The following is an 11,623-nucleotide window of genomic DNA, read 5'->3' as shown; positions in this document are numbered from 1 at the left end:
TTGTGTGTGTGTGTGTGTGTGTGCATGTGTGTGTCTGTGTGTGTGCATGTGTGTGTGCATGTGTGTGTCTGTGTGCATGTGTTTGTGTGTGTGTGCATGTGTGTGTGTGTGCATACATGTGCAGACACGTGGATGTATTGCCTTTTATCCCTTTCATCTCTTCCAATAAAATAATTTAATGTCAGAATCTGAAGAACAGCCAATTAGGGATAAAAATGATTAGTGAGTGAACGACAATGACATCTCTCTGTTGCCTTAGTGATTACAAAGAACCCAGATTGTCTCATTTGATCGTCACGTGATGCTGTGGGGATAGATCTTCTTACAGGTTAACCTTAGTTTGCAGTTAGGGAATAGGGAGGAGAATTAGACAAACTGCCCAAGGTCATGCAAGGTAGATCATAAGCCACTACTGAGAAATGATGTACTGCTTCAAAAAATCCACCTCGAGGGGTCAGGACCACGATGGGGAAACCCACAGAATCAGCTGGTCTGAGCTAGTGGGAGCTCACTGACTCCAGACTGACAACTGGGGAACATGCATAGGACCAAACTAGGGTTCCTGAGTGCAGGTGACAACGGTGTGGCTTGGGCAGTATATGGCGTCCTGGCAGTGGGACCAGGATCTAACTTTAATGCATGAACTGACTTTGTGGAGCCTGTTCTCTGTGGAGAGATACCTTGCTCAGCCTAGGCATGGGGTGGGGGGACTTTGGTTCTGCCTCAACAAGATGATGGGACAGACTTAGTTGACTTCCAGGGGAGGCCTCACCTGTTCTGAGGAGTGGGTGGAGGGTGGGGTGGGGAGAAGGTGGGGGAAGCATGAGGAAAGGAGGAAGGGGGAACTGGGACCAGTATGTGAAAATAAATACATAAAAAATCCACCTTTGGGACTGGTATTTTGAATAAAAAATGTCCCTCGCAGGCTCAGGCACTTGAACACTTGGTCTTTAGTTGGTTGCACTGTTTGGAGAGATTATAGGACGGTGAAGCCTTGTTTCATCACTGGGGCTGGGCTTGGAGAGTTTAAAGCTTTGCCCCACCTCTAGTTCACTCTCTGCTTGTTGTTTGCAGCTAAGGATGTGAACCACAGCCTTTGTTAAACGCTCGCTCGCAGTGACCACTGACAAACTTCTTCACTCCTATTACGCTCAGCTCCCTCCTTGGCTGAACGGGAGAGGAAGCCTGTTGCCACCCTCCACACCACAGGGCTGCTGTGAGACCTTAGGAATGTGTTCTGCTAAGTTAGTGCCGGCTACTCCACACAGACATCCCATGGGTGTGTGTGGAATCATGGTGGAGGCACAGGATGCTTGAGGACAGCTTGAGTTCAGTTGAAGACTTCTGTCTTATTCTGTGGGGAGCATGAGCACGGGGTACCACCTCACCTGTCACAACAACCGGAAGACAACTAAGGGGCTGGCCTGATGGCTTATTAGGCTAAAGTGCGGGAAAGTGTGAGGACCCGAGTTCAAATACCACGAGACCACATAGCCAGGCGTGTGAGAAGTGTTAACTGAACTCAAACATGGTAGGGAGGGAGATGTATTGGGGGTTCAGGATGGATTACGATTATTAGGGTTATATATGAAGATACATTGCATACATAGACATGTATGAAATTGTCAAAGAATATATATGTACATGTATAATACATATATATGTCTAGGTAATATACATATGTATATATATATGTATATGTATGTATATTGCACATATTGTTCTTTGGAATCCCTGGAACTGGATTTGGGTCTTTACTCTCAAAGCCTGCCTGCAGTGACGTACTTCCTCCAGCAAGGCTGAACCTCCCAATAACCACTCCAAACAGTGCCACCAACTAGGGAAAATATTCAAGTGTCTGGACCTATAGGAGAGTCTTTGAAAGCTCACAGCCCAGATACCTTGACTGTATATTCAGTAGAAAAACGACAGACCCTGTCTGAAACACAAGGAGGAAAATGAGAACTGATGCCTAAGGCTTTTTTTTTTTTTCTCTTGAGACTGGGTTTTCTGTAGATTTGGAACCTGTCCTGGAACTCGCTCTGTAGACCAGGCTGGCCCTGAACTCACAGAGATCCACCTGCTCTGCCTCCCGAGGGCTGGGTTTAAAGGTGTGTGCCACCACCACTGCTTGGCCCGAGGCTGTCCTCTGACCTCCATATCCACGTCATACTCACATACATGAATGCAAGAACACACACAAGCACACAGACACGCACACAGTGCACACACAAGGCATTGAGCCTGGCAGGAACTAATTGCCTAAACAGATACCATTAATGAATGACGCACTGGCCCAAGACACACCATGGACAGATAGCTGCACATCTGGTTGGGTGACTCTGCTCCCTTTGTGCTTTCTGAGGTGGGAGGGTGTGGTGGTCACGCAGCTGTCAGCGCTCTTCCCTATCCTGTAAAACAGACAGCGATTTGTGAGACTGTTTGGGTCTCTACAGGGAAAGAGAAGAGGTGACCATGAGCATGAGTTTTATATTCTGGCCCTCTGGCTGCTTCAAGCCTCAACTCGCTTCATCCACTGGTATAATCCGAACTTCAGCCCATGTCTACCTATCCGGCTTGACTTCAAAGGCGGTAAGAAGCCATAGGAAAGATGCTGTGCTGTGCTCTTCAGAGCAGTTTGCATCCACATCAGCCTGGCACTCTGTAGTTTTCATTCTTTTTGGATCATGCCAGGGGTAGCTTCTAAGAAGCACACCCACACACACACCATTTATTTTCTTGATAGTGGTTCTCTGGGGAGCTCTTGAACAGGGTTTGTATAGCGCCTTGGTGGTTACTGGCTGGTAGGAGTTGCTGAAAGGGGGAAGGGGCAGTGAGTTATCTCACGATCTGAGAGCAGGGGAGACTCGGTTTCCTGTCATCCTCATCACCAGCATTTGTCCCGTGGGGTAGACACTGTTCTTGACAGCACTAGGGTGTGTGTGTGTGTGTGTATGTGTGTGTGTGTGGCAGGGGACATGTGTCTCCATTCCCTGATGGTCTCTGCAGGTGCCTTGTTTGGGGAGGTGGAGTATATATGTCTGGTGCCTCCGTCATCACTGCCCACAGTACCTGCTTCTTAGGAGCCTTTCCCAGATCCAGAAACCCAAGTCCCCAGAAAAGAAGATACCAGAAGAAAACCATGAGATCAAAGTGGATAAATGCTGAGCTAAAACTTCTCCATTAATTATTACTTTAAGCATTTATATTTTTTTTGCATATCTTTTGACTGAGGTTTTCAGTTTTTTCAGAAATCACAAGGAACAAATAAACACCCAAGGATTTTAAGCAACTATAAATTCGGGGTTTTTGTTGTTGTTGAGATAGGGTCCTGCGTGTAGTATAGGCTGGCCTGGACCTCACAGCCTTCCTGCTTATCTTTAGTTGGGTTCACAGGCGTCTACAGCTACACCTGGGTAGAAACAATATACTTCATGAGTTACTGGTAGCTAAACTTGAAGAGCAGCATTAGAACTACGCTGTAGAGACTGTGTGGACAAGGCTTGTGTCTGTCTGTGGATGTGTGCAGGTGAGTGCAGGTACCCACGAAGGCCAGAGGTGTTGGATCCCCTGGAGTTGGTTTTGAGTTACCTGACATGAGTACTAGGAACAAAACTTTGTCCATCACTAGAGCAGTATGCATTCTTGACCACTGATCTATCTCAACACCCCGAATATAGCTGCATTTAGATGTGTTTGCCGTATTGTAAAGCCTGCAGGAAAACAACTGCTAAAGCCTGCAAAGGTCTTCCCAGCCCTGCCCACGGGCCGAAGCTTTCTCTTCTGTGACATTATTAACCTAGAAACCCCACTTCTTCTCTACTGTGCATAGTTAATCTTCATCTGCCCTCCCTTTCCTCCCCTGTTACTTCTGGGGTCTATTTATTTTGTGTATACTTGCATAAAGCAGTACATGAGCGTCTGTTTTGAGAATGGGGTCCAAAATGACTAAATTTATCTATGTGTCACATACACCTTATACCCCCCTCAAAATGACAAAATTTATCTTTATGTCACATACACCTTATACCCCAACTCAAAAAGAGTTTTGTTGTTGTTGCTGTTTTTCAAGACAGGATTGCCCTGGAACTCACTTTGTAAATCAGGCTGGCTTTAAACTCATAGAGATCCACCTCCCTCTGCCTCCCGAGTGAGTGCTGGGGTTAAAGGCATGTGCTACAATTGCGCAGCTTTTTTAAAAAAATAGTTTATTTATATTTTATATATGAGTGGTGTACATATACATCTGCACGCCAGAAGAGGGCATCAGGTCTTACTACAGATTAAAGCATCTGTGGATGCTGGGAATTGAACTCAGGACATCTGGAAGAGCAGCCAATGCTCTTAACCACTAAGCCACTCATTTCTCCAGCCCCAAAGGGAATCTTTTTTTTTTTCTTTTTTGGTTTTTCAAGACAGGGTTTCTCTGTAGTTTTGGAGCCTGTCCTGGAACTAGCTCTTGTAGACCAGGCTGGCCTCGAACTCCCAGAGATCCGCCTGCCTCTGCCTCTGCCTCCCGCGTGCTGGGATTAAAGGCGTGCACCACCACCGCCCGGCCAGACATTTTTCTTTTGAGTTTACTTTTACTTCAGTTGGCTTTACATTTTTGAGCAATTTTAGATAAAAGAGATTTTCAGCAGAGAGTACACCAAGTTCTCCTATGTTCGCTCATCTGTATAGTGTTCCATTTTTAACCTCTTACGGCAGTACACTGTATTTGTCAAAATTAATGAATCAGTGTTGCTATATCATTATGTGATAAAAATCCATAGTTTGCTCATATTTTCTTAGTTTTTCCCAATGTCCTTTTCTGCTCATGGGCTCCATCTGTTAGTAATTGTCACATAGACACAGTTGAAAGCACAGCAAGCACAATTAACTGGATTTCTGCCCTGGAAAAAGACAGTAAAATATATTTCTTCCAGCAAAGGCTAGTGTTAAAGTATCAAAGAGCTACATATTATTTTTTTTCTGGCTTCAAATTTTGTCTTTTTACATGTGTCTCCCATCCAGGAAGCCATGTTACATTTCTTTGCCGTGCCCCCTCAGGCTCTTCTCAGACCCAACAGTTCCTTGGGCTTCCCTTGTTTTGACAACAGTAAGGATAGAGAGGAAAAACCGAGCCCATTTCTCCTACCACTTGCTCACAACACAAATCACTTTGGTGACCCCCAGTCTATGACACGTCTCCCCACCAGTGGGTAAGCAATGAAGCCCGCAGCAGACCTCAGCTGCATCTGACAGCCCAGGAAACTTATAACCATTCCTCCAGGAGCCGGTCAGCCCTCAGGGGCTGAGGACTCAAACAGCTCACAGGACTCGGAGGTATGCTTACTTCTGCAGCGTTCAGATGAAGAGGTGTTTGGAAGAGGTGGAAGAGAAGGGGCAGCTCTGTTTGTGGGGTGTACAACCCTCCAGGTTCCTCTGCATGTTTAACTATTGCCACGTTTTCTAAATCCTGTCCTTTGAGTTTGTGGCGCCATCACTGAGTAAGTATGATTAAAGCAGGAACTACCCTGGAGAAATGTGATTGGAAACAGGGAGGCCCGACAGCACTGCCTGTACCGAGTGTCCTTGGCGCCATGCTGTGCTTGTCCCACAGAGCTAGACCCTTTCTGAATCGCGGTCTTCTGGTCTACCGTCAAACACAGTGGGCCAGATCATTTCTCTGGTGACACCTTTGAGATAGGGGGCAAAGATTAGGGTTCCCTGCTTGGGCAGAAAAATCCTAGTTTCTCTAGCTTTCTTTAAAGAGGGAGTTATGATCTAAGAACCACAGAATAAAATATATACCAAAAATGACTTGATAATTTTGAGGATTTAAAAAAATTACTTCTTCACTTCTGGCACTACAAACGTTCCAAGTCATCTGTATACTATGTATGAGGCCTACTAGGATCAAATGGCTTTACAAGAATCCCTTGTTTTGTTAGCAGTTTTCAAAAGAGAGATCTGAGTTGCTACTGGGATGTCAAATTACATTTTATTTTATTTACCTTGGTTTAAAAAAAAACAGAAGCTCAGGGCTGGAGAGATGGCTCAGAGGTTAGAAGCACTGACTGCTCTTCCAGAGGTCCTAAGTTCAATTCCCAGCAACCACATGGTGGCTCACAACCATCTGTAATGAGATCTGGTGCCCTTTCTGGTCAGCAAGTATACAGACAGACAGAATACTGTATACATAATAAATAAATAAATCTTTAAAAAAAATTTTAATCCGGGCAATGGTGGCGCACGCCTTTAATTCCAGCACTTGGGAGGCAGAGGCAGGAGGATCTCTGTGAGTTCTAGACCAGCCTGGTCTACAAGAGCTAGTTCCAGGACAGGCTCCAAAGCCACAGAGAAACCCTGTCTCAAAAAACCCAAAAAAAAAAAAAAAAAAAAAATTAAAAAAACCCAGAAGCTCGCTGGGCGGTGGTGGTATGCACACATTTAATCCCAGCACTTGGGAGGCAGAGACAGGCAGATCTCAATGAGTTCAAGGCCAGCCTGATCTGCAAAGTGAGCTCCAGGATAGCCAAGGCTACACAGAGAAACCCTGTCTCAAAAAACCAAAACCAAGCCAAAAACCAAAAAGCCAACTCCTCCCAAAAAGCAACCAAAATATAAAACAAAACAACAGAAACCTCCCAAAACAACAAAACAAAACCCCAGAATCCCATATAGCTCTAGCTGGCCTTGAACTAACTACATAGCTATGGCTGGCATTGAATCCCAAGTTAGGGTTACAGGTGTGTGCTCCCTCGTGTGTCAATTAGATTTTGAATTTCCTGACAGCACTCAGGATACCCATGTTTCCTGGCACTCCTTAACTTCCTGATAATTCCTATCAAAACTAACTGTTGGCCTCACTGGGGTCCCTAAAAGGTGGTTTAGTTTTTGAAACTGCCTGGAACATTGTCTAAATCCTTCTCATTTTTAAGGCCTGATTCTGGTCTTCCTGCCACAGCCATCCCCAAGTTTTGATGGTCTTTCCCCAAGAGTTTCGGAAGACTCAAATGTAGTCAAAGTCTAAACAGAAACCTGAGTGTCAGAATTTGACACACATATAAATAGGAAGGGGACCATCACTTCTGCATGAATCTTCATTCATTTTTCCTTAAAACCTAGCTTAGTGGTTTGGACCCCTAGGGACCAGCTATTGGGTTCTCCTAGGGCTTCTCTGTGTTTATGGTTCTGGTGAGAATGTCTTGTGTGCTGAGCTTTGTGATTCAGGGCTGGAACTGAACATGACTCCTGCGCCTGAGCATAGGATGCCTGAACAAGTATGCAGGGGAGCAGCGAACACTGCTGTGACCCGTGCTCCATCAGCGGTGTGCTGCCCAGCCACTCACTGTGCCTTTACAGTAGGGAAACTGAGATCCAGGGAAGAAAAGAAAATCACCCAGATGAGGAGACCTAACTTAACATTAGTACACCATGACAGACTGCAAAGCAGCAATACTGGGACTTGGCCTCACTGTTACAATAACCAGGAAAAAAACCACAGACTGTACCCTGTGGGGCACCAATCAGAAGTGAGACAAACAAGTACTAGATGCTCCAGAACATTGAGAATAGCTTACCTAACTTGTATAAAGGTTGCCAGTTTCCTTACAGCAAGGCCAGTAACAATCTGTTTGACAAGACTCCTGTTACTCCACTCCTGCCCAATCAGGAGTTCAACCCCCATCTGAATCCAGAATTCCCCTACTCCTATCTTTTACTCCTTAAAATCCCTGCCATAGTTGAGCTCAGTGCTCTCCTTGCTCCAACTGCTGTGCTGGAATGGATGGAGAGCCCAAGCTCAAGCTTGCAATAAAGACTCACACTTTTGCATATGAACTCAGACTCCTGGTGGTCTCTGGGGGACTCAGGATGTGGGCATATCATCAGAGATATATATGGCTCATAGAGAGTGTTGGTTCTAGAAGAATGTTTTTGTTGCTGGCTCAGTATTCTTTCTGCTGCTGTGGAAGGGCTAACATGAAGAAAATATATTCTTCTTTTCCTTTGCAAACTTCATCTTAGCTTGTCTACCCACACCGGCACTTAGCGGCATTATGGTAGAAGACACAGCTCACTGGTGAACCAGCATTGAAAGCCTTGTTGCACTCTTAACCGCCATTTGGTTCCACATAACTTTCCAGTCTCTATTTTCTTTTCTTTTGTTCGAAATGGGGTTTCTCTGTGTAACAGTCCTAGGTGTCCTGGAACTAGCTCTTGTAGACCAGGCTGGCCTCCAACTCACAGAGGTCCGCCTGCCTCTGTCTCCTGAGTGCTGGGAATAAAGGCATGCGCCACCACCCACCGACTTTGAGTCTCCATTTTCTTATCTGTAAAATGGACCTAGGATGCTTGGGCCACAGCTGTGCTTTGTGGAAATCAAGGCACCAGGAGTCTGTTGAATCTGAACCGGGCCTCAGCATCTGTTTGGGGACCTGACTTGCCTGGAGTCATCAGGTAGCTCCTGAAACATTTTAAGAAGGCTACCTTTACTCTGACTTCATTTGTCTCTCTGCAGAGCCGGACATGCGCAGATCGCCAAAAGCCCTTACTAGAAGAAAGAATGCCCCAAAGAATGGAGTCTGCTGACAGGCAGTGGAGGGGTCTAAGGTGTTACGCAATCAATACTGAACATATTCATCTGAGGAAGGCCAGCTCTGGGCAGGTGTGCACATCAGAAGACCTTAGCCAACCTTTCACTTTCCATATGAGGAGCCTGAGACTATGGTGGGGAGGGATCTGCTGAGGTGGGGCTCTGCCAACGGTCAGGGTGGAGGCAGGAGGCAGGATTCAGGGCCTGGAGGTCCTGTACTTTCATCATCTCCAGCTTTGCCTGTCCCTGCCTGGGGCCCAGGCATGTCCACAGCTGAACAAGATGTGGCAAGAAAACATGAATCAAGGGGCAAAGGAATTCGTGAAGCTAAGCTGGCTTCTGGCTCCAAATCCCTTTGCCGTTGCTCCTAGGCTTGCTCTGGCCTGTCGTACCTCCTTTCCCAGAGGCCGGTGGTTTCCCCCAGTAAGGCCTTCAGAACCCCCTTGGGAGCCAGGGACAGTAAAAAATTAGAGATGGGTCAGCATGCATACAGAAAGTCAGAGTCCCCATGCCAAGGCTTACTGCAGTGGGGACGTGTGCCCTTCTAGAAGCGCACATTCTGTGGAAGTGGAAGCTTTTTTTGAAGTGAGACAAGCTTGTGAAGATGGCCTGTTTGTCTGTCTGTAAGGGTCGGTATGGCATACAGCAAATGGTATCAAGTCTTTTGTCCAGAATTCAGGTTCCAGGCACGGAGGGCAGGCTTTCTCTTCTGCAGACATCGTAGCTTGTCTCCCACAGCACAAAGGCAGGTGGCATGGCATAGATGAACAAATGGGGCTGTGTCCTAATAGAAGTTTATGAGCACTAAGATAATTTCATCCAATTTTATGTGATATGAAATTCTTTTCAACTATTTAAAATGTAAAATGCATTTTAGTTTAAGACCACGCTAAACATGGGCCTTGGCCAGACAGCAGAAGGTAGTGTGCCTGTCCCTAGCTTAAAGTTGGGAGCCAGGTGGATCTGGGCTCACACTTCAGCTCTGATACAAACTTGGCATCTGACCTTTGATGGGTGCCTTCCCCTCCCTGTTCCTCACTTTTGCTATATACACTGGGACAACTGTGTCTACTTTAAAGGATTTAGTATACCATAACGGTGAGTAAATGATCTTGGCTCTGACTGTTTGAAGTTTATAAAGATAGTAACCACAGGCTTTTAACAAAACCTGGGCTTCCTGCTCTTTGCTACAGAGGACTCTCCTTCTTTCTTTCCTTCCTTCCTTCTTTGCTTCCTTCTTTCTCTCATTCTTTCTTTCGTTTTCCTTCTTTCCTTTCTTTCGTTTATTTTGATTTTTTTTTTTTTTGAGGCAGGGTTTCTCTGTGTAGCCCTGACTGTCCTGGAGCTCTCTTTGTAGACTACAATGGCCTCAAACTCAGAGATCCAGCTGCCTCTTTCTCCCGAGTTCTGGGATTAAAGGTATGTGCCACCACACCTATCTCTCTTTTTTTTAAACTTTTGACTACCTCAGTTTAATGCACCTACCTTGACTTTGTGCTGTGACTTTGAGTTTGTCCTCCAGTGCAGCAAATGAAAGGTGGACTTACCATGGTCCTTGCTAACAGATGGGCACCCCCTTAGGAAGGGAAGAAGATGGGATCAAAACCACGTGAATCAAAATGGCACGTGGAATAAGATCTCCAAAGGAGGCAGTCATGACACCCAGTTTGACAGTGCTAGCACAGATGGTACCCTGGTCTATATAGATGCTGTCCAAGGTTATCTGGAGCATAGGGTGCTTTGTGGCTTGAGGACAAGAGCAGTGATGAAGGCATCTGGAGCATGTCACACCTGTAACCAGCCTGTACCTGGTACTCAGTCAGCATCTGTTCCAGATATAATGTCCAGTTTCACCCTTATGAGCTTTGCACAAGGGATCATCATGATTCCACTTTGGTAAGTTGGAAATGGAGACAGGGAGTTGCCGGGGGTGTGTGTGTGTGGCAATCAACAAACACACCTTTATGAACAGAAGACAGATCTTAGCCTGGCCAACACACGAGCCAGAAATTTACTTCCCTCCAATGTGATCCTTGAACTTGGAGGGTTCCTTCTGGACCTGATAGCTGGGGAGGCTTCAGAGAACCCTGGAGCTAGGGGTACAGAATTCAGCAATCAGCCAATGCCACTTGATGGGCATGTGGAATGTGCTGGGCACGCGTGGAAAGCAGTGGTAGCCCTTTGGCCCAGGCATAGGTTATGATCCACATAGCTGCCCCCTTGATCCCAGACTTCTGTGTATCTGAATTCAGGCAGAAACTAGAAGAGAGGCAGGTCCGAGGGCTTTACCAGACACACATAAATAGGAATGTCCTTATAACAAAGTAAGTCCACCTCACTTTGAAGGAATTTTCTGTACAGGGTCAGATCTGCCAAATCTGCGTTTATGTTCTTCATTCCTTCCGTACATCGCGATGCAACTTTCATGGTATGTACTAAGGCAGAGTGGCAGGAGAGTGGGAACAGGGCTGGGCACAGGCCCCGGTCCCATCAGACACGTGTGACTGCTCTGCCATTTCTCTCATCTCAGTACCTTCTGGTGTACAACGAGGATCTAGCGAACCTCGAGATTTTTCAGGTCTGCCCTTTTGAACTTGACACACTAAGCCAGGTGACAAGAGAGGCCCCTTCACTTCCAGCTTAGGTAGGCAAGGCCATTTACTATGCAGCAGCCTTAAATCTTTAGCTGTGCTTTCTGGACATCGAGGTGTTAGGATGAACATTTCCAGCCTCTGGGCTACAGAGGAGTCCATGATTTTTGCCCATCCATCCACCAAAACCTCAACTTTCAAATATTTACTTGGTTTCTTAGTTGCCTTTGTTAGAAGCTCAGCTCCGTGAGCACAGGGAAGCTACAGGAGCTCTTGGTACCTTTGGCTCCTCCTCTGTGAGATGACAACAGTGGTTGGGGCTGGGTCCTTACTGTACCTAAAATGCCTTTTACTTCTCATGTCCTACAGGAAGCCACGTCAGCAGTCACTATTGTCAGCAGCCAGGTGCTTTGTGTGCCCTGTGTGAAGGGCCTTCCTTTGTGACATGTCATTC

Source organism: Microtus ochrogaster, linkage group LG4 (genome assembly GCF_000317375.1).
Source record: "Microtus ochrogaster isolate Prairie Vole_2 linkage group LG4, MicOch1.0, whole genome shotgun sequence".
Classification (NCBI taxonomy): Eukaryota; Metazoa; Chordata; class Mammalia; order Rodentia; family Cricetidae; genus Microtus; species Microtus ochrogaster.
The sequence above is the reverse complement of the archived record's forward strand: the minus strand, read 5'-3'. Positions refer to the sequence as shown.